Source organism: Carassius auratus, chromosome 10 (genome assembly GCF_003368295.1).
Source record: "Carassius auratus strain Wakin chromosome 10, ASM336829v1, whole genome shotgun sequence".
NCBI lineage: Eukaryota > Metazoa > Chordata > Actinopteri > Cypriniformes > Cyprinidae > Carassius > Carassius auratus.
In genome coordinates, this window is record NC_039252.1 from 5,713,082 (window position 1) to 5,735,592 (window position 22,511).

Sequence of the window (22,511 nt, forward strand, 5' to 3'; positions counted from 1 at the left end):
TTATTTTAAGCTATTATAATGTTTATTCAAAATTAAAGATAGCAGCACTCTTCATCTGTTAGTGAAAAATTATAGTGCATGCTATTAAGTGTTTTCACTGTTTGCAATAGTCGCGTGCAGTCCACTAGAGGGGTGTATTGTTGTTTGTCTCAGTAAGACAAATGATCTGTGATTATGAGTTTTATCTTTATGAGCATTTAATTTTTTTTAATATAGTAAAGAAGTGGCTTTCTTCAAATCAATATATTATGTAAATTATATATTGTATTATATATATATATATATATATATATAAGTATTACAAGGAGGTAAAGTCCCTTTTAAAGGATAATTTGCATGTTTTAGTCTCAAACCGAATATATTTAGTGCTGTCAAAAAATTATCGCGATTAATCGCATCCAAAATAAACAATTATTGTATGTGTGTACACTGTGTATATTTATAATGTATATATAAATTCACACACACGTACACTCACCTAAAGGATTATTATAGGAAGACCATACTAATACTGTGTTTGACCCTCTTTCACCTTCAGAACTGCCTTAATTCTACGTGTCATTGATTCAACATGGTGCTGAAAGCATTCTTTAGAAATGTTGGCCCATATTGATAGGATAGCATCTTACAGTTGATGGAGATTTGTGGGATGCACATCCAGGGCACGGAGGTCTCGTTCCTCCACATCCCAAAGATGCTCTATTGGGTTGAGATCTGGTGACTGTGGGGGCCATTTTAGTACAGTGAACTCATTGTCATGTTCAAGAAACCAATTTGAAATGATTGAAGCTTTGTGACATGGTGCATTATCCTGCTGGAAGTAGCCATCAGAGGATGGGTACATGGTGGTTATAAAGAGATGAACACGGTCAGAAACAATGCTCAGGGCCGTGGCATTTAAACAATGCCCAATTGGCACTAAGGGGCCTAAAGTGTGCCAAGAATACATCCCCCACACCATTACACCACCAGCAGCAGCGTGCACAGTGGTAACAAGGCATGATGGATCCATGTTCTCATTCTGTTTACGCCAAATTCTGACTCTGTAACGAGTGGTTATTTCAGTCAAAGTTGCTCTTCTATCAGCTTGAATCAGTCGAACCCATTCTCCTGTTTTTCCCTTTTCACACCATTCTTTGTAAACCCTAGAAATGGTTGTGCATGAAAATCCCAGTAACTGAGCACATTGTGAAATACTCAGACCTGAGGTCTGGCACCAATAGCCACGTCATGCTCAAAATTGCTTAAATCACCTTTCTTTCCCATTGTGACATTCAGTTTGGAGTTCAGGAGATTGTCTTGACCAGGACCACACTCCTAAATGCATTGAAGAAACTGCCATGTGATTGGTTGATTAGATAATTGCATTAATGAGAAAATGAACAGGTGTTCCTAATAATCCTTTAGCTGAGTGTACAGTATGTATATACTTCAAAATATGTTAAGTTCATATATTAAATATATTTATGTATGATATAAATTATATTAATTTGGATACATGTAAATATTTTCAAAATATATGTGTATAAAATATAATTTTATAATAAAAAATGACCTCTTAAGCATAGTTTTTATTTCAAATCACTTTAAGCATAGCTTAACATCTGAATTATTCACAAATATTACATCATTAATGCAGGTAATATAATTAACTTCATAAATCATCTTTAAATACATTTATAAATGTATTGTTTTTTTCGCTATTATTATCTTCTATCCTGACCCTTATGGTAACAATATTTCCTACAAGACTGACCACTGGATTTCAGAAAGAAGAAAGCATCGCGACACAAATCTTCTGCATCATAAGACTTTAAAGATGACATATGGAGGCTAATGTTTTGATGAACTCCTCTGGTCAGTTGTGGACGCGCTCACGTGGTTTGGGAACGCGCTGTTGGACTCACCTGCGCGCTCGTGGACACACCCATACCTGGAAGATTCAGGAAATCTGGGATTGTACACAGAATTGGGCTGTTCAGTCGTTCTGTGTAGGTGTCCTGTCCGATATAGATCCCACCGAGCCCCGTGTGTGTGTCTCAGAGTTCATGCATCTCCAGAATCTGCTCTTCTGAAGGTACGTGCTCTCACTCTGGACGAGGTTTGTTGTTTTTGTCGCGTTTGACTGGTCGCGGTGTACTATTTTTTTGGGAAGGCGGCGGATTAAAACTTCAGTAACGTCATATAAACATAAAACTGCTGCTTTTAGATAACGTACACGTTATTGTAAACTTTAGTGAATTTGATTTGGTCTTCTCCTGTGAGAACTGGCAGCTAAAACACAGGCCTACATGTGAATCATATGTAATTAATGTTCTCTGTCCTGATTCATGATTCTCACGAGACTTCAGTGATTTCCCCTCACGCGGAGTTTCATATCAATCCGCTGCCATTCTGACACGTTTTCTGTGTAAACAAATCTGTTCTAGTATTAATTGATTTATTCAATTTTAAACTACTGAGAAATTTACAAAAAGTTTATGAAAACTTATTCAAAAGGAGAGCTTCTAGCTGTTGTAGTTTCACATAATTTGAATTAGGCCAATTTTCTTAATAATAATAATAATAATAACTGCTTATATTTGAAGATGTGCTCTTTTCTGACAAAGTAAAACAAAATGTAGGGGGAGAAATAAAACAGAAAATTATATACAATGATTTTTTATGTTTTTTTTATGTTTTGATGTTATGTTTTGGCTGTATTTATTTGATTAAAAGTACAGTAAAAACTTTAAAACTATAGAAATATTTTTGAAATATCAAATCTGAATATGTTTTAAAATGCAATTTTATTGCTATGATGCAAAGCTGAATTCTCAGCATCATTACTCTTCATGATCCTTCAGAAATCATTCTGATATTTTGATTTGCTGCTCAAGAAACATTTCTGATTATTATATCATATTTATTGAAAATATTTTATTTTATTTTATTTATTGCTTAATATTTTTGTGTAAACCATAATACACAATCATTCAAAAATTGTGGGGTAATTAAGATTTATAGTCTAACACAGGAGAATTTCTCTTTATCAAAGAAACAGTTTACATACAAATATTAAACGGGGCATGGCGTGGAGGGGATTCAACATTTGTAATAATATAAAAAGTATTATTAATAATAGAGTAACTATAATCTATATACAAATCAGCATAAAAAAAATGCTGCATTTTTAATCAAATGAATGCTGCTTTGGTGAACAAAAGAGGGAAAAATCTCAATTCATCTAAACTCTGAACTGTAACTGTAGTAAATGTAACACGTCTAGTGTCTGTCTGTCAGGTGTGAAATGTGAGGGACTCATAGTTTGGACAGTGACTCAGAGTTACTCACATGAGGACCGCAGTGCTTAGAAAGGCACAAATACATAAGTGTTTCCATTTCAGTGCTGCTGTTCTGGAAAATAAACCCAGAATAACAACTAACCATAATTTACCTTTTCATGCATCAAAAGTAATGATCCTTAAAATCTTAAAGCCTGATAAAATGTATATAAAGTGCAATTTGTTTAAAGCATTTTGAAATAAACAACTATATATTATTACAGGTATATATATGTTTTAACTCCGTTCTGCTGTCTGAGGTGTGATTGAAATATGAAATGATTTCTCTGTGGATTGAGTATACATCTGTCAGAGAATGGCAGTACATATGTGCATTGCATAATGTAGGCGTGATTCTGCATGAGCCGAACACATGGGAAAGACTGCGGCTTACACTGCCCTGCTCCGCTTACGTAAAGGCATTAAAGATTTGGACGATAGGTACACTACATGAGAATTTCTGACATTTCTACAAGGTTTAAAACATAATGCTCTTGGCTTGTATTTAACATGAGTTCCTCCGAATCAGTAGACTGAAAAGAGTGAAATAGCCAATCGCTTTTGTTACGTCTGGTTTCATAATGCATTTGAGTTCATAATCCCCTCGAGCTGACTTTAGGGATTTTCTGAACTTTATGCTGTAAAATTCATTAGATGAGCATTCTTAGAAATATCTAAGTATATTCTGACAAGCCTGGCAAAAGTTTCTGGATATTAAGAATCGTATTATTTCATGCGTGGTGTTATTAATACTGGTGGATTTTTGGTATCTCCTACAAAATAATGTTTAGGATCAGACTGGTCTGAATATGTAATTTGTAAATACGTCTGCCTTCCATATTATTGGAAAAAGCTCTAGTAGTGGAGCTATTTAATGTTCCTCAGGCATATTACAGAACGTTTTCAAGTTTGGGCAGGGTCTGACGTGCCCGAGCAGCTTTTACATTGTGTCAGAGTGAAGGACAAAGTCATTTGTTCATGAAGGTCAACAGGCTGGAGGTAGCCCACACAATACAGAATCAGCAGGATATGATTACTGGTGCATTTCTGCGTTATTATTAGTGGTGTGTGCTAAAGACTACTCTTTAGTACTCTCTAACATATTGTGTTTAAAACAAACACTAAATCCTTAGTATTAAACTTTGATCTGAAAATGTAGCTGTATGAATGACATATTAAAGAAGTTCCCTTCAAAATATAAAAAACAATTTCTTTTTCAACTTCCATTGCATGGATGAAAAGATGACATTTTTAAAATGTCATCTTCCATGAGCACGAGTAAACAGACAGAATAATCATTTTTGAATGAACTGTCCCTTCAAATTGCTTAGGTTGTTGAGGAAAAGCACTATCTTTTTTACTTTTCTAAGTGGCCTGACATATTGCCAAACAAAACTGTATGTGGGCTTGTCTGTATGAGCGAGGTCATAACACTGCTGACATCTGCAACAGCTTCAGCGTGTAATGCTGACTGTATCATTTATAGTGTCTGATTCAGACGCCATTTGTGTTGATATTGGAAGGTGCGTTTATTCATGTTTGTTTAATCTAGTAGTCAAGTAAGGGATAATTAATGGCTAGCTGTGCATTAAACGATTTGAATGCACGCCGTGGAGGTGAAGAACCACCCGACGCGCAGCGGCGTGCATTCTGATTGTTTAATGCACAGCTAGCCATTGATTATCCGGCTTATGCTATGGTAATTTGCCAGCATTCACATATTAAAGATGTTAATAATATTTGAGCTGCATATTTGACCAGAACGATAAAAATTATGGTTGTTTTCGTCAGTTACAACTTACAACTTGTCACGACGTAATGGCGTCATTGGTGATGATTGCCCTTGATTCAAGCCTTGGCTCATAACACTAGCACAGAGTCAGTTCAGAATCAATCACCAAAAGAATCAGTTCGGTTCAGATGCTCTGTGTGTCGGTCTGCTTCACGCTGAATCACACATGCGCAGTATCATCAGCTCCTCGGGTCTCGAATCGGATGCATCTGACTGAAACGGTTCTTGACTCGTGAACGAGTCATTATCTGGCTCGGCTCGGTGTTCATCTTCAGTTCTCTCTCCACATCAGTTCAGTCAGTGTACTGTTTGAGTAAATGAATTACTCCGGGATAAATGCTTGTTTTACTAGGAGGGAGTGTCAGCCACATTAAAAAAGTTAACAACTTAAGTAATTTGTGGATTAATGCATATTGGAGACGAGAACCGTTTAAAACGATTCAGTTTGATTTGGTGAACGGGTTCAAAAAGATCCGGTTACGTCCAATGATTCATTCGATATTTTGCTATACCATATGTATCTCGATATCTTTACAGAAAAAACAAAAAACAAAAACTACTGTAAAAACAAATATGCCAAATATTACATGTTTGAGGCCCTTTGAAATGTTTTATTTTTTTCTTCACCATATGTTTTATTGTTACCTAATTCTGTGTTTAAGCAAGTGTAAGCAAGTGTAATTATTTAAATGCATAAAAACAACCCAATTTGTAAAAAGCCATTTGTGAAATGTTTTTTCCCCTCTGAAATTCTGTGTATTCACATTTTTCTGGTTTACAAATGAAGGCATAAAACATTCATTTAATTTATCTTTTAATTATTGAAAATTAAGCAAACTTTTTTTTTTTGGTAAACAAAGGGGATTTACTATTTAAGATAATACATAGAATAAATGTTGTGTGATTATTCCTTAAATTATGTTCGTTTCATTTTAGTAGGAGTAGTAGGCTATGAACTTTCTGCTGAACAATAGGCTAGTAATAGATTTCTACGGGGAACAAAATCAAGGAGGCGGGGGTGAGCACAGCACAGAGAAGACAAAGAAGCAAAGTGGCGGAATCAGAATTAAATATAAGCAATATATCGATAGATACGATATGTCAAAATCCATATCGTGTTTAAAAAACATCTTGATATATTTTAAATATCGATATATTGCCCACCCCTAATGGACAGTATACCGTACACACAGCTTCAATGGAGGAACAGAGAGCTCTCTGACTAAATCTAAAATATCAAAAAACTGTGTTCTGAAGATGAACGGAGGTCTTACGGGTTTGGAACGACATGAGGGTAATTAATGACATAATTTTCCTTTTTGGGTGAACTATCCCTTTAAGTAGCATTCTGAATATGTGCTTTAATGTGTGTTCCAAATTTTATTCGTTTTTTTTTTTTTTATAAATGATTATGTATTAGAAATATTATTAAATAATTGTTAAACATCTAGAAACTATTTTTCAGTGGCTTTTTGGTTTAAATAATGTTTAAATAATTTTAGGAAATTTGTTTCCACATTTTAGTTGACCTTCACTTTCCCACATCATGGCAGCTCCGGTGTTTTGCAGGTGGTCTGCCAGCACACAGTGACAGAACCACACTCTGTGGTCTCTGAATAATCCTCTTCCTGCTCTGAGGTCTAACTGATGAATCCAACCTGTCAAAAAATGACTTATGCATTTAAACAAACCATACGTTTGTAACCAAACCTAAAAATAGATGGTTTCATTTGCGGGGCTTTAGGTGATTTGGATTAGTGTGGAGGGGATTTTAGAGCCGCACAATCCCCTCCTACCCATAATCCAGTGCACAAACCACTGGATGATAATTTCATGACACTGGGTGGAGGAAAGGGCCTGGATGCCTGGTTACTCCATCACTGCACCAAAGTGACATGCTGAAAATCATCTCTAGGATGGTCTGTTTGCGAACAGACAAATCGTGTGCATATGTGTGCATGCAGGCGTGATGGTGGGTGCAGGCTAAGCCAGCGGCGGCCGAGGGATTACAGAGAAACAGGCCAGGGTGCATCCATGATCTGACATGGCTTAGTACCACAATTATCCCCCTCACAGCATTTTCATTAGACTAATGTTTGAGATCTCCAGAATTATGTAAGAGTGACGCTCTGCCCAACGTGGTCGTTGTTTTCCCTCTCTCTCTTTTCCCTCTCGTGTCCTACGAGGAGAACGAAATGGGCATCTATGAGCTCCACAGAGCAGGACGGATTCACTACTGCAGATGATGCGTCTAATAGAAAAATGGCTGTTTACTGCTTTAAATGAGATTATACTTAGCTTTGTCGTGATGTTACAGTTGGTAAACGGAGAGGTTAAGTGGCACTGAGAGCCTCTGTAGATCTGTAGAAGAACCAGAGAACTTTTTGAAATGAAGTACAAGAAATTCATCACCATCATGCAAGCGGCCGCCGGGATCGCGCCCCTCAACAAGCGCGAGCTGCTGCCCCCCGGCCGGAGGCTGTGGAGACCCTCGGGGTGAGTTATGTAGGAGATACTAAAAACCATTCAAGATTTTATTTGTCACATACAAGTTATATGACATACAACAAGGAGCGAAATGTAGGTCTGGCATACTCTTTATAGACTGTGCAGAAAATTAAATACAAAAATTAAATATACAATATATTAAACTACTACACAGATGATGTGCAGAGATGTAAACAATGTGCAGTGAGGTTGAGTTGCATAGCTAGCTCATCTCAAAAAGTCTCTAAAGAGCAGTGTGTTTAATGTCTTGTTTAACAGTCTTATAGTGCGAGGGAAGAAGCTCCTTCTGAGCCTCTCTGTTTTTACCATCAGACTGGGGAAGCGTCTGCCTGACTGTAGCAGATGAAACAGTGGGTTTGCAGGGTGGGTTGAGTCTTTGATCTTAACAGCCCTAGCTTTACATCTCCTGGTGTGGATGTCTTGCAGAGAAGGGAGAGATGTTCTGGAGATGTGCTCACACTACTCTTTGCAGGGTTTTATGATCCTGGGCTGAGCTGTTTACACAGCACAATGAAATGCATGAGTCAATATACTTTCTGTAGCCCCGATATAGAAAGTTTTCAGGATTCCAGGGGAAACCTTGAATGTCCTCAGGAGTCTCAGGTGGTACAGTCGTTGTCTGGCTTTTTTAACTTGAGCTTAGATGTGATTAGTCCAGGTCAGGTCCTCGGAGATGTGTACACCAAGGTATCTGAAGCTGCTCACTCTCTCCACTGGGGTCCCGTTAATCTGCTGCTGCCTCCTCCTGAAGTCCACAACCAGCTCCTAGGTTTTGCTGACATTCAGATTGAGACAGTTTGTTTGGTGCCATAAATGTCAGTCTTTCTGTTGGAGATGAAGCCCATCACCACTGTATCATCCGCTAACTTGATGACAGAAGTGGAGGTGTGAGAGGACACTCAGTCGTATGTGTAGAGCGAGTAGAGCAGCGGGCTTAAAACACGTCCTTGTGGGGCTCCTGTACTCAGGGTGATGATGTTGGAGGTGGTCTGACCCACCCTCACTACCTGAGTTCTGCTTGATAGAAAATCAAGAACCCAGTCACAGAGGGGGGCTTTCAGTATGAGGTTTCTGAGCTTGGAGACAAGCTTGGGGGGGACTGTAGTGTTGAAGGCTGAGTTATTCTCTATAAACAGCAGCCTAACATAATTCCCTTTATTGCTGTCAGTGTGGGTGAGAGTGGCCTGCAGGAGATGGGAGACAGCATCCTCAGTAGACCAATTAGGGTGATAGTCAAACTGGAGTGGGTCACTGCTGTTACAGATAGAGGAGCAGATGGTGTTCTTGATAAGCCTCTCAAAGACCTTCATAATTAGTGATGATGTGAGTGCCACAAGTTGATAGTCATTTAGGAAAGATGGATTGTTGTTTTTTTGGTTGTCAGTACAGTACAAACATTGAAAGGGCACTCAGTATTATCATCTACTTTACATCATGCAATACACTTTGTGATTCATAATTATGATTCATTTAGATTTTACATTTAGATTTAGTCATTTTGCAGATGCTTTTATCCAAAGCAACTTATAATTGGCAGATACATAAAGTGTTTCTTCTTAAAGCGTAATTGCTTTAAGAAACCTTTTATATATATATATATATATATATATATATATATATATATATATATATATATATATATATATATATATATATATATATATATATATATATATATATATATATATATATATATATATATATATATATATACACACAATGAAGTCAAGTAGTTTCGAAAGAGATGAGTTTTCAGCTCTCACTTGAAAATCTACAAATCAGAGATTCAGTCTTCGGATAGGGGTGGGAAGATCATTCCACCAGCCAGGAATGGTGAATGAGAATGTTCTGGAAAGTGATTTTGAGCCTCTCTGTGATGGTATCACGAGACCAGCGGATCTCAGAGTTCTGGAGGGGAGGTAGATTCGTAATAGTGAGTGGAAGTAGGCAGGTGCTGAGCCTGAGGATGTTCTATATATGCAAGCATCAATGTCTTGAACTTCATGCGAGCCACAACTGGAAGCCAGTGAAAGGAGATAAAGAGAGGTGTAACACGGGCTCTTTTGGGCTCGTTAAAGACCAGTCGAGCCGCTGCATTCTAAATCATTTGTATAGGTTTGATTGTGCATGAATAGCCTTAGTCCAGCCTAGAAATGACAATGGCCTGGAGAAGAAGTTGTGCAGAATGTTCCCCTTGAAAGGGCCTGATACATATTCAATAGCATATCACAAGATTGCTATTGGAAATGTACCAAACATGGGAAAGAGACAGCTAAAAAAAACTAAAATCAGTAGTTTTAAATGCTACAAGTGAATTGGGGCATCACAGTGCTTAATTATGACATGCAATATGTTGTATATTTATTACAGTATTTGCTGAAGATTACATTGAACTGTTCTGAAATTATTAAAGTTTTTAAAGATTCACTTTACAGGTGTTTTTACATATTGCACACTTTTAATGAAACTCAGTTCCGTTAAAGCAAATCAGAAAAGGAACCAGCTGTAATTGACCTCAAGTGCTTTTGATGTTCACAATCAAAAGGGAACTCAGTCAAACCACAAAAGGACTCAAACTGAATGTTTGTTTGGGGATCCTTTCTCTCCAGTTTCGGTACATAATAAATATGGAACTGGCATATTAATTGCAAATCCCTACTTATTCATACAAAGATTTAAAGTATGTATATAGTATTGTGAAATTGAGCAAATGTGTCTTTAGTCATACTAGTCTCCAGAATACTATAGGCTATGTCTGAATATCCCAATTTCCCAACTATACAGTAGGATACAAGCAGTTCATGAACGCAGTATGTCCGACTTTGTTGAATACATAGTGAAAAGTAGATCCAGATGACCTTATATTCATGCAAGATTCTGGAGTGTGCATCTGTTGAAAAAATTTACAATCCCATGAAGCCACTGGAGAGGATTTATAAATAACAGAAAAGTGACGCAACTGATGCTATATAGAACTATAGGTCACATTATAACGACAACATGGGGGATGTAGCACAACAGAATTACATTCATACAGTTAAAGCACCAAAAGTGTTCAGATTGGTACCTAAATAGTGCAGTGCATATTAGTACCTTCTGAAAGAGTACCACCCAGTGACCGCTTCTGTTTTTGTTTTTCTGAGAGCGTATTTGTGTGGCCCTCTGACATATCTAGGCTTAAGACAATCAAAGCAAAGTGTGGCCGACTCAGACATCAGTGGCAAGTTTTTCAGGGATGAGCACCACTCCATCTCATCAGGAAATGTCACTCAGAAAACTAGCTTTCTTTTGAACATTTTTGAGTCTTGATTAGCTGTTCCAGTTTCTTGAACCTAAGGACTCATGTTACTGAAACAATAGTTCATTCCTTCTGGCTACTTTGTTGGCAAAGACCTCATAAACATAATCTGAGCAGTTATGTTAAACAGCACCGTTAATAATTACAATTTTCTTGCCAAGGAGATCAAGTGTACTCTTTTCAGAGCAGCAGGTGCTATCACTTGTTTTGTGAATTATAATACAGTTTTTTTATGTACTCAAAGCACTATTGTTAAGCTAAGTTCTGTATTTTCTTGTCAGGCTAAGCTACGACAAAACATACTGCATGATCAGGTATAACTGCAAGGTTAGACAATTTATTTACATGCACACACACACTAACATTTAGCTATTAACAGACCAACTTGAGTACTGTGTATACTGTCATACTGACTTGTGCTTATGTGATTAGGACTTGGGCTGTGTGAGAAATAATGGATCGTGCTCAGTTTTACTCTGACAATATCTCTAGATGTAGCTGATTTTACAGTGACTCACATTTTTTGTTGTTGTTGAGTCTGTGAACAGTGTTATTAACTAAAAATGTCTTTTTACAGTGACCAGTCCAACCAAATAGAGTTATTCCGGTCACGGCGTTCCCGAAGGTTTTCCTTGACCCCTGAAGCTCAGTATTTGTGTCTGCGACGCCTCTCTGCTCCCAGCTACCCGGCTCTTTTACAGGTACTACACACTAAATTTCTCATGAAGACATATAGAGGTTATTCTCCATAGTGATGATTCAAGACATATAGTGATTATCTTGCCCGTGGTGACATGTATTTTGAAATGCTATTGTATTGTATGTTGTTGAAATATAAAATGCACCATATTTTTTAATTGTTTACATGATGTTATTTTTTTTTATCATTATTATATATAGAATATTTATATTTATCTTTTATTTATGTTAATCTTATACCATTATTTTTATCTTAATTATTTTCCAAAATATAACATTTGTTTGCCATTCACAGTAGATATATATATTTTTGTTTTCAAATATAAAACCTTTTCTTTTTAATTTCTCAACTTACCTCAAGAATTAAGAGGAACGTACGTCAATGTATTTTTAAGAGGAAGTTTAAAAGAGAAGTTCTGCTATGATTTGACACAATTTTGTAATTCTGTTACATTAATAAGATCTCTCAGGCATATCCACCCCTTCACATAAGAGAGACAAAACCAGTGTATTTTATTCTAGTATTTGTAAAAAATACTATTGTTGGTTATATTATTGACTTTTGAATGTCAATGATAGGATATATATATATATATATATATATATATATATATATATATATATATATATATATATATATATATATATATATATACACAGACACACACACACCACACACAGAAAAAGAGAACCTGGTGCATGTAAAATAAATATTAGTAAAAAAAAATATATTTATTATATATTTATTTTACATGCACCAGTGTCTCTCTTTCTGTGTGTGGTGTGTGTGTGTGTGTGAGTGGGCAAATGTATGAGAGAGAATCATCTCAGTCATTTAACATTAATGCATTTCAGATTTTATTATTATGTATGTTTTTTTTTTTGTTTTTTTTTTTGGCCAGTGTGGTCACTTTTTAATTTAACGAATTAAAACGAATTTAAACTGTTGCTGGAGCATCTATATTTGCTTGTTTGCTGTTAATGCCCTTGTTTTTGAGCCTTTTAGGCTCGTTGTGAAATATAAACCTCCAGGGTGCTTATATTAATTATAAAGTGTTTGGAGCGACAGCTTGATATAATGCTCGAGGAACTTGTGCGTGGCGCAAAGCCAGCATTATCTTACAGACAATCACAGAAAAGCTCTGGTAATTATGACCTTACACTATATCTCCAAGTAAAACTCATCCCTTCCGAGCAGAAAATAAACAAGTCCTACAGTGGGGAAGATTTGACTTATGAATATTAATTACGTACCTTACGTGTCTGGAAGCTTCAGTACGGTTGCTAAGTAATGCCAGCGCGTCCTAATTGATATTCATGAGCTTAGCCGGTAAGCAAATAGATTGTGGAGCCGTCCATGATTGTGCCTCATAGGGTCCGCTGTGAAAGAAATACAGTATTGCTCGTTGTTTATTTCATCTAACCATCTATAGCGGTAAGGTAATTCCAGTTTAATGTGAATAAATGAGTATTAATCGCACATTCAATAGAGGTTAAAGATGATTGTATATTGTTACCGTCCCCAGTGAGTTAATAATGGTTCGTTCGGGATTTACAGTACAACAGTTCAAATGTTTAGGCGCTTGTGTTGTCGCCATTCAGACGCTTCTGATTTATTGCCCATGCGTTTTATTTACTCTCATGAAACATTAAACCATTTATTTCAAGTAAACATCTTGACTTTACAGTTTAGTGCAGTTTGCGAGATGCCCGTGGTTGTGGAGAGGCGGCTCTTTCTGAGTAGAAATGTTAAGGACATTCGTCATGTGAGTAACGTTACTGTTAAAACTCGTTCAATTCGCTTATTTTCATTTCACAGAAAGTGGGTTTGAACTTAAAGTCTGTTTTCTGTGATAACGTTACACACTTGTTTCTGTTACTGTCCACCTCCTTCATATTATACCAATCAATAGCGATGGACATAATGTATCTAAACGTCAGTATACATTTACATTAAGCATTTAGCGGACGCTTTTATCCAAAGCGAGTTACAGTGCAGTCAGGCATTTTATCAGTATATAACACGTTATAAATAAAACAGATTATAAGGACAACTGTGATCTGTAACTATCAAATGTTTAAACCGACTAACGTTAATTACTTAGCATTTAAATATCGTGAAATACTACCTCTGTTTAAAAAAAAGTAAAGTACACACTGGAGGATTATTTTAATTAGTATTTTGTTTAAAAGGATAGCACAAGCAGTTCTAGGGAAAATAAGCTTCTGGAAAGCTAATTGTGTGTTTTATTAATTAAAAAAAAATGTATAATCATAATTATTTAATATGGAGGGGAAAAAAGGAATGTAATTTTTTTTAAAGTGTGACCAGCAGAGGGACCAGCCCACCAGTCTTACATTAAAATCATAATCTGTCACAACCTACAACACTTCATAAAATAAAATTATTTTAGCTAATGATATACATTTGAAATGATTTTTATATCACTCTCTTGTCCATTAGTCTTTCTCTTTTTACACTCTTCAGAGCAACTCAGAAGAGCTCAGTTGTTAGTTTTTTTCCTTCACCTTCTGTTTACACTTCTTTACCCAAACCTGGATTGCATTTATGCTATTTTCACATAATGTTCATCATACAGTAAGTCTCACATGCATCATCTGAAATGAGACTTTTACATGTTTCACTAGAAACATACAGTATATGTCGGTGCTTGGATTGACTGATTTCAGTCTTTTTGAGGGACACAGACAGCTAAAGCTGCTTATCTATAATTCAGTGGGAATTCTGTCTGCTGCTGCTGTCTGCACTCTTGTGCTTATCTAACAGCGGACTGCATACAGTTCAGTACGTTTTCTGATGGCTCAGCAATGGTATACCTTGCTTGATTGAACTGCAAATGCTTTTTCCTGCAGCACAGTCACAATTCTGTATTTATTTATTGCGTGGTCAGTTTTGGTAGAAGGTCAGTTCTGGTGAGATTCGGAGTTGTTTTTGATCACACACAGTCATTGATAGTTTTCAGAAAGCTAATCTCAGACGCTGTGATTGCTCGTTGGTCCTCATAAATTGTTCTGTTTTGCTTGTAAATGGCAGTGCTTTATTGGAGAGGTGTAATTATTCAGAGTTCACATTGGCTGACTTTATTTTGTATTTCTGTGAGCTGGAGTACTTGTTAGTGTCAAAGCAGCTAGTTCGTGGCCATTTCTCATTTAATTTACCAAATGAGTTAAAAAGGAGTTTTGTTTATTAGAAATTCCATTCCATCATCATTTCATAATGTAACCACATTAATTTATTCAGTGCAGTGAATATTTTGATTCATTTACTTTTCAATTTATTTTATGTTTGCCAAGTTCAAGTTTTATATGAATTTTGCTTAAAGAGAGGTGAAGATTGTCTCATTAAGTATATTATATCATTTTAAAGTTTGTAGTCATTTTATAATTTTTTTTAAAATATACTTTTATTCAACAGAAATGACAGTAAAGAGATTAGTTTAAAAAAATCCATGGTTTCAACAAAAATATGAAGCAGCTTTTTTCAACATTGATAATAATCAGAAATGTTTCTTGAGCAGCAAATCAGTGTATTATAATGATTTCTGAAGATCATGTGACACTGAAGACTGAAGTAATGATGCTGAAAATACAGCTTTGATCACAGGATTAAATTACATTTCAAAATATATTATTGTATTTTGAATTAAATAAATGCAGCCTCAGAGACTTTAAAAATCCCACTGACCCCAAACTTTTCATGCCAATCAAAACATCTCTGTTACATATGGTAACCCTCATTCCTGAAGGAGGGAATGGAGATGCCTCGTCGGTGACCGACGAATATGGGATATAATGAGCCAATGCACATTGGCATGCAATTATTGCATCCAGCTGCCGCTGATCACTGCGTGAGTATAAGAGGGCAGCAGGTGCAATGCATACCAGCTTTTTGCTGAGGAGCCGAGCCGGGGACCCGGCAGCTCAGTGGCGGTACAGCAACCATGGCGACGGGACGTGGAGTCTCCGTTCCCTCCTTCAGGGAACGAGGGTTACCATAGGTAATCGAGACGTTCCCTTTCAGTCGGTCACTCTTGACGCCCCGTTGGTGACCGACGAATATGGGATCCCTATCAAAGCGCCATGGGAGCTGCCCCTTCCATTGCCCTGTGCGAGCCACCTGCGCCCCTATTAGGTGTAGGCCGGGGCTCAGAACAAGTAGCTCCACTCACCGCTGTCAAAGCACTACCTCACTGGGTGAGATTGGATAACATTGGGAAAACATCCCCGGTCCGCTTGGAGCCGGGACGCTGCGGAAGCCCCATCATTCCCGAAGGAACACATCTCTTCCATCTTTATTTGACCCTCTAACTTTAACACTCACTATTCTAATTCTATTCTTTAAAAAAATCTAACTACCTTTCTAATCTTTTTGTATTCTATTTTCTTTTCATTTATTATGTAAATGTATATGGATGTGTGTGTGTATGTGTAAAGACCTCTATCTAGCTTGCTCTATTCTTTTATTTTTTTTATTCTATCTGTTTTCTTTTTATTTATTATATTAGTTAAAATCCCATGCTACGTGTACTGTATTAACCTAACTGAAACTTGTTATAGCACTTATATATCATTGCTCTTTTTTGTTGTTTTTGATTGCTTCCACTGTCTTCATCTGTAAGTCGCTTTGGATAAAAGTGTCTGCTAAATGAATAAATGTAAATGTAAATACACATACAGCATCCGTTTAGGAGTATAAGGAGAAATTTGAGGTGATTAAAACCCACTTGGGAAGGCAGAAGTCTGCCGGGGAAACAAGACTCTAAGGCTATACCGTGGACTATACACATATGAGTACCGCTTAGGTCTCAATATGGAACCCACCCTTCCATGGTTCTCACGGATACATCATGAAGGTCTGGCACCGGATGTCAACAGGGTCTACAGTAGAGCCCTGCGCGGGACTGTTTTCTTCATCCCGCTCCCGCCGAATTTCTGACCATTATCGCCCGCTTCCCGCAACGTATGTGTTTCACTCCCGCCCGCTCCCGCAATATGTATGTCCACTCCCGCCCACACCCGCAAAAACTCTGACAATTTATTCCCGCACAATAATAGAGATGCATTGATTTGTGTCTTCTCCCGTCCCGCAGGGAAAAAAAAAACAAACAAACACGTGTTTGTATTGATATTATTAAAGAGATTCATGGGGTTGTTTGTTTCGTTTCCCTGGCCTGTATGTAAAAAAAAAAAAAAAAAAAAAAAAGACAAAACACACAATACATTCAAATATAATTTCGTTTTTATCAAAAACTTTGCACATAAAAATAGACTGCTTTGCAAAGAAAAATATACATAATATGATAAACTAGGCTACATGAAAAACTGTTTTACAATTATTAGCCAAATGTCGCAGGTATTCTGTTTGAAAAATACAAATAAGAATAAAAACATTCAAACTTAGGAAGCCTGTTCATGACACTGGCATCATCACACCTCTTGACCTAATTAACAAATGGCAACGAAGGGCTGTGCTAAAAAAACAACACTAATAATATAACATTAGGTTCTTTTCTACATCTTCTATTGACATCTTCTCCATCATGTCGCTAGGCAACCTCCCTATCCCGCCGGTGTTTTTTTTAGCCGCCCATTCCCGCCCGCAGCAAAATTCTAACCACCCGCTCCCGCGAGATTTGCGTTGGGTCCCGCGGGACCCGGCGGGACTCCAATCCCAATGCAGCCCTCTAGTCTACAGTACGGACACTCTGGAGTAGTTTAAGCAAGCCGACACTAACCAAGGCCTCTCAGTGCCACTACCCCATTTGAGGTGAGAACACAGGAGGATACCGGCTCGACACAAAGGCTATAGTACCTAGCGAACGTGTTAGCGGTCGCCCAGCCCGCAGCTCTATAAATATCTGTCAGCGAGGCGCCACGAGCCAGCGCCCAGGAGGATGCAACACTTCTAGTTGAGTGAGCTCGCAACCTGAACGGGCAGGGCACATCCTGAGCCTGATAAGTCAGGATTATGGCATCCACAATCCAGTGGGCCATCCTCTGCTTAGAGACGGCACTCCCCTTCTGCCGGTCTCCGTAACAGACAAAGAGCTGGTCTGAGTCCTGAAGCTTTGCATCCGGTCTACGTAGCACCTTAATGGTCGGATGGGACAGAGCAAAGCCAGGGCTGGGTCTGCTTCCTCCAGGGGCAGGGCTTGCAGATTCACCACTTGGTCTTTGAAGGGTGTAGTGGGAACCTTGGGCACATAGCCAGGCCGGGGGCCTCAGGATTACCTGTGAGTCAGCCGGCCCGACCTCTAGGCACGAATCGTCGACAGAAAATGCGTGCAGGTCCCCTACCCTCTTGATGGAGGCCAGTTTCAATGAAAGAAAACTTTAGCTCAGCTGAATGCAAAGGCTCAAATGGGCCCTGCTGTAGTGATTTAAGCACTAGAGACAGGTCCCAAGAGGGTATACAGGGGGGCCGGGATGGATTTAACCTCCTGGCCCCTATAAGGAACCTGAAGATGAGGTCATGCTTACCCAAAGACTTCCCATTCACGGGGTCATGGTACGCAGCAATAGCAGCAACCCAGACTTTGAGGGTGGAGGGAGACAGCCTTCGTTCCAGACCTTGCTCTAGAAAGGACAGCATGACCGCAATCGGGCATGTTCGGGGGTCTTCTCGACGAGAAGAACACCACTCGACGAACAGGTTACACTTCAAGGCGTAAGCATGTCTTGTAGACGGTGCTCTTGCCGAAGTGATGGTGTTCGCTACCTCTTGAGGTAGGTCACCCTAGAACCGCCGCGTCCCATCCAGGGACCAGACATGGAGTTTCCAAAGGTCTGGACGCAGGTGCCAAATGGTGCCCCATCTCTGAGTCAGTAGATCCTTCGTCAGAGGAATTGGCCAAGGAGGGGCTGTCACAAGGAGCACTAATTCGGAGAACCCGGTCCGCGTGGGGCCAATATGGCGCTACTAGCAAGACTTGTTCCTCGTCCTCCCGGACTTTGCACAGTGTCTGTGCGAGAAGGCTCACTGGGGTAAATGTATACTTGCGTAGGTCCTGCAGCCAGCTGTGTGCCAGTACGTCCGTGCGAGAGTTCCCTCGGGCAGGGAGTAGAACAACTGGCAGTGAGAGGTTTCTGGAGCAGCAAACAGGTCTACCTGAGCGGTTCTGAACCGCCTCCAAATCAGCTGGACCGTCAGGGGATGGAGTCGCCATTCTAGCTATTCTAGCATAGCTGCCACTTTGGGATCCGACTCAGGCTTTGTCACCGTCCCAGAGGGCGGTATCACAGCCGAGTCATCATCCGACAGCTCTCCCTCCGATGCTGAGATCGACATCTGGTCGGGGGGAGTCCCACTGGATACCATCACCCGTTGCCAGGTAACGGCTGCACCCAGAAACGCACAGGTGAAACGGCATCCTTATAAGGATGATCCGTCGTATTTACAAAGAAGAAATTTGAGAAATTTGCTCTTTAGGAAATGCTCTTTTAGTGCTGAGATGCACAGGGGTATTGGCCGTTTGCAACATGATAGGGGTAGTGCAGCCTGAAGTGTGTAATCCACTCGACACAGGAACGACCGCTGCTGAAAGCGCCATCTCGCCAACACACGAAGCTTCTGAGAGCGTGCTGAACTCGTAGTTTACAGCAGACACAGTTGAGCAGAGCGATACTAACGCTTGGCTCCAAAACGAAAAGCTGGTATGCATTGCACCTGCTGCCGTCTTATACTCACACAGTGATCAGCGGCAGCTGGATGCAATAATTGCATGCCAATGTGCATTGGCTCGTTTAGTTTACACTCGAAGTAGATTGGTCTATCGAAGCGATATCCCATATTCGTCGGTCAACGTGGCGTCGAGAGTGACCGACTTAAAGGGAACTCAATTATTCTGGAGTGTTTCTTAATTGTCTGGATACTTGATACATAATATGCATTTTCAAAACTATTTTCAAGCATTTAAGAAGCCATTAAGGTCTCTAAAATCACTAGTTAAATTGTCAGTTTTCTACAAATATTTTGGTTGGTACTGTTTCAGGGCAGTTGTATGAAAATTTAATGAATGCCCTTCAGAAAAGCACAGGAAACTAAACTGAATCACATTCACACATTTCAGGTCCCTTACAAGGTTGTCTCAGTCAGTCTACTGTCGTGGTGTTAGACTGTTGTACACTTTAATTATACGAGCTCAGTTACAGTGAGAAATCACTTATTTGACATCGTTCATCAGTAATCTGTTCTGGTTATAACAGTAAAGAGATGAATTGAGGGCAGCTCATATGCCACACGTTAATCCAGTCCTGGATGAGATTTGAGGTTGAGTTGGAAGCCATTATAGATCAAAGAACTTTGTGATGTTTAGTACTGCGCAGTTGACGAAAATAGCTCTATTATAGTAAGGCATTGAATTCACAAATCAGAAAATAACTTCAAACCCTATAATCCTTCTAAATTGTAATTTAAAAAGTGATAGAAATCACTGCTAATCTACCAGTCCCTCTTTCACGTTCAAAAGCTCGTCTTGCAGAAAGAATCCCAATCCAAAAGCATCGGCATTTCGAAAGTTGGCACTTGCCTCCCTTAACCCACGAAGAGCTTTTAATGTCAACCCAGACAGAGCCGTATCATTTGATGAATTGAAATGAAATTTTAATTTAACAGCTCAGCAGTAGACAGCATCTCTTCTGGCCCATTTTTTTTGCGCCGTGGGTCGCTGTGGACGGTGGGATTTGCAGAGAATGTAGGCCAGCGGCATCAGTCTTACGTCAAAGGCAGACAGATGCATTGTGCCGAGGGGTGATGTGCCTTGGCCCAGAGACTCTGTGTTCACGGGAGAGGTGAACAACATGAAGACGGTCCTCTCGCTGCACAGGAAATGGGCGCACACCCATCAAGGCCATCCGCATCCTCCAGGGCATCGTAAGCACTCTTTCTGCTCTTTCCCCTGTACAGCTTCACCTGTTCATGTCTTACACAGTCTGGGTGAAGTGTGATGTTTTGGTTGAGTTTGTTTATTTGTGACCATATGTTTAGACTTTATGGCACAGTGTTTGGTAGGAGTGTATAGGAAGGAAACTCTTTAGGGATTCTTTACTACACAGTGCCATGCATCATGGTAGTGTAATATGTTTTATGTTGGTAAAATGTATAATTATTGATAAAAAATTTAATATATACGAATTATTATGTTTCTTGATTCGTTGGATTTTAATTGTCATTATGATACATTGCAATACATTTTTTTGTTGAAGTACATACACTGGTGCATTTTATGAATCGGTTGAAAAGTTTTCGCCAAGTTTATGACACTGTGATGAAGAAAACAGGTGGTGATGTAGTTTGATTTCTGGGTAGATGTTATTCCTTTTTTAGACCGGCATTAGAATCAATGATGAGAGTGATTAAACACTTAAGCATCTTTGTTGCTTTAGATAAATCATGCTTTTGAACTTTAACAATTGCTCAGTGTGCTTTTGCTGTTCATATCGTTAGTTTGTGGTGGCAACAAGTGGAACATGTATCCAAACTTTTTCTCATGGCTGAATTTTTTCCCATGGCATTTTCGAGCTGAATTTTCATTTTAATAATGTGAGCTGAAATAAGTGGTGATCCAGTGCTGGAATATGCTATATCTGTTTTCCTGTTGTGTTCGTCCATTCTCAGTTTTCCACAATTGCAATTTTGGTTTATTCATAGTTCTGACAAAAGATTAATCATGATTAATCGGATCCAAAATAAAAGTTTTTGTTTACAGAATAAATGTGTGTGTACTGTGTACATTTATTATGTATATATAAATACACACACATATGTATATATTTTATATATTTAAGAAAAATTTTATATTCAATATTTTATGTTGTATATTAAATATAATTATGTATAATATAAATATGCATGTAAATATTTTAAAAATATATGTTGTATGTGTGTCTTTATATATACATAATAAATATACACTGTACACACATGTAATCATTCGACTGCACTAATAGAAAGTACATTAAAAAATTAACTAAAATACGCAAGTAGGGCAGAACAGAACCCAATATCCAATGCTTTCCAACAAACATTACCACTAGACCAAGGTCATGTTTGACATTCAATCCAGTTTTTATCCTGAGGAGATTAAAGAGCAACAATCATAATCACCCGGTGTGCACACGGGCAGATGAAGAGGCGTTTCACAGCGCAGGACGTCACGTGGCTCTCACACTGATGCTGAAGACTGCATTTAAAGGGTTTCACTCACTGACCAGGCTTCCTCTTAAAATAATTGCTTTCAAATAATGCAGGCTTCTTATTTTAAAGGGGTCATGCCATACATTTGTTAATCATTTTATTTTTTTCCTAGCAGTCCACAAAATAAAAATCTAATATTAGATCAGTAATTATTTGTGGTTGAATATAAAGACATATTTCAGTTCTGTCACTGAGTAATCAGATGAGCTCATGTAAATCTGTTGGAGAGAAACGCTCGTATAGTTTTTCACTGTGGCAGCACCACGCTGCAGATTTTGCTCAGGAGATCACTGATATCTGCTGTAACTTGACTCTGTCCATCACTGTGTTACATATAACCTGTTCATACTGTTTCAGAACCCAGTCATGGAGGAGACGGTGTGGGAGCAGTACACTGTGACCCTGCAGCGGGTGAGTACTGCACCCTGAGCTTATTTGGAGAGCTTATGGGTTCTCTTTAAAGACTTTGCATTCTTTATGTGTATATATATATTACTGTCACTATATACTATTTACTGTCACTTTTATAGATTGAATGCATCCACGCTTAACAGTGCTAGAGGTCAGAAAAAAATAATTCAATAATACCTTATATATATTTATATATATATTATATATATATATATTATATAATATATATTATATATTATATTAGGACTGCCTATGCATAGGTCC

At 38.4% G+C, this 22,511-nt stretch overlaps 1 long non-coding RNA gene across 1 annotated transcript; it reads left to right on the top strand.

Moving 5' to 3' along the window:
- The first annotated feature begins 1,829 nt into the window (after positions 1–1,829).
- LOC113109660 (uncharacterized) lies at positions 1,830–22,248 on the top strand. Its single transcript, XR_003293001.1, has 3 exons — positions 1,830–2,077; positions 11,499–11,622; positions 22,194–22,248. It is a non-coding gene; the product is annotated as an uncharacterized LOC113109660 (long non-coding RNA).
- Positions 22,249–22,511: the final 263 nt, after the last annotated feature.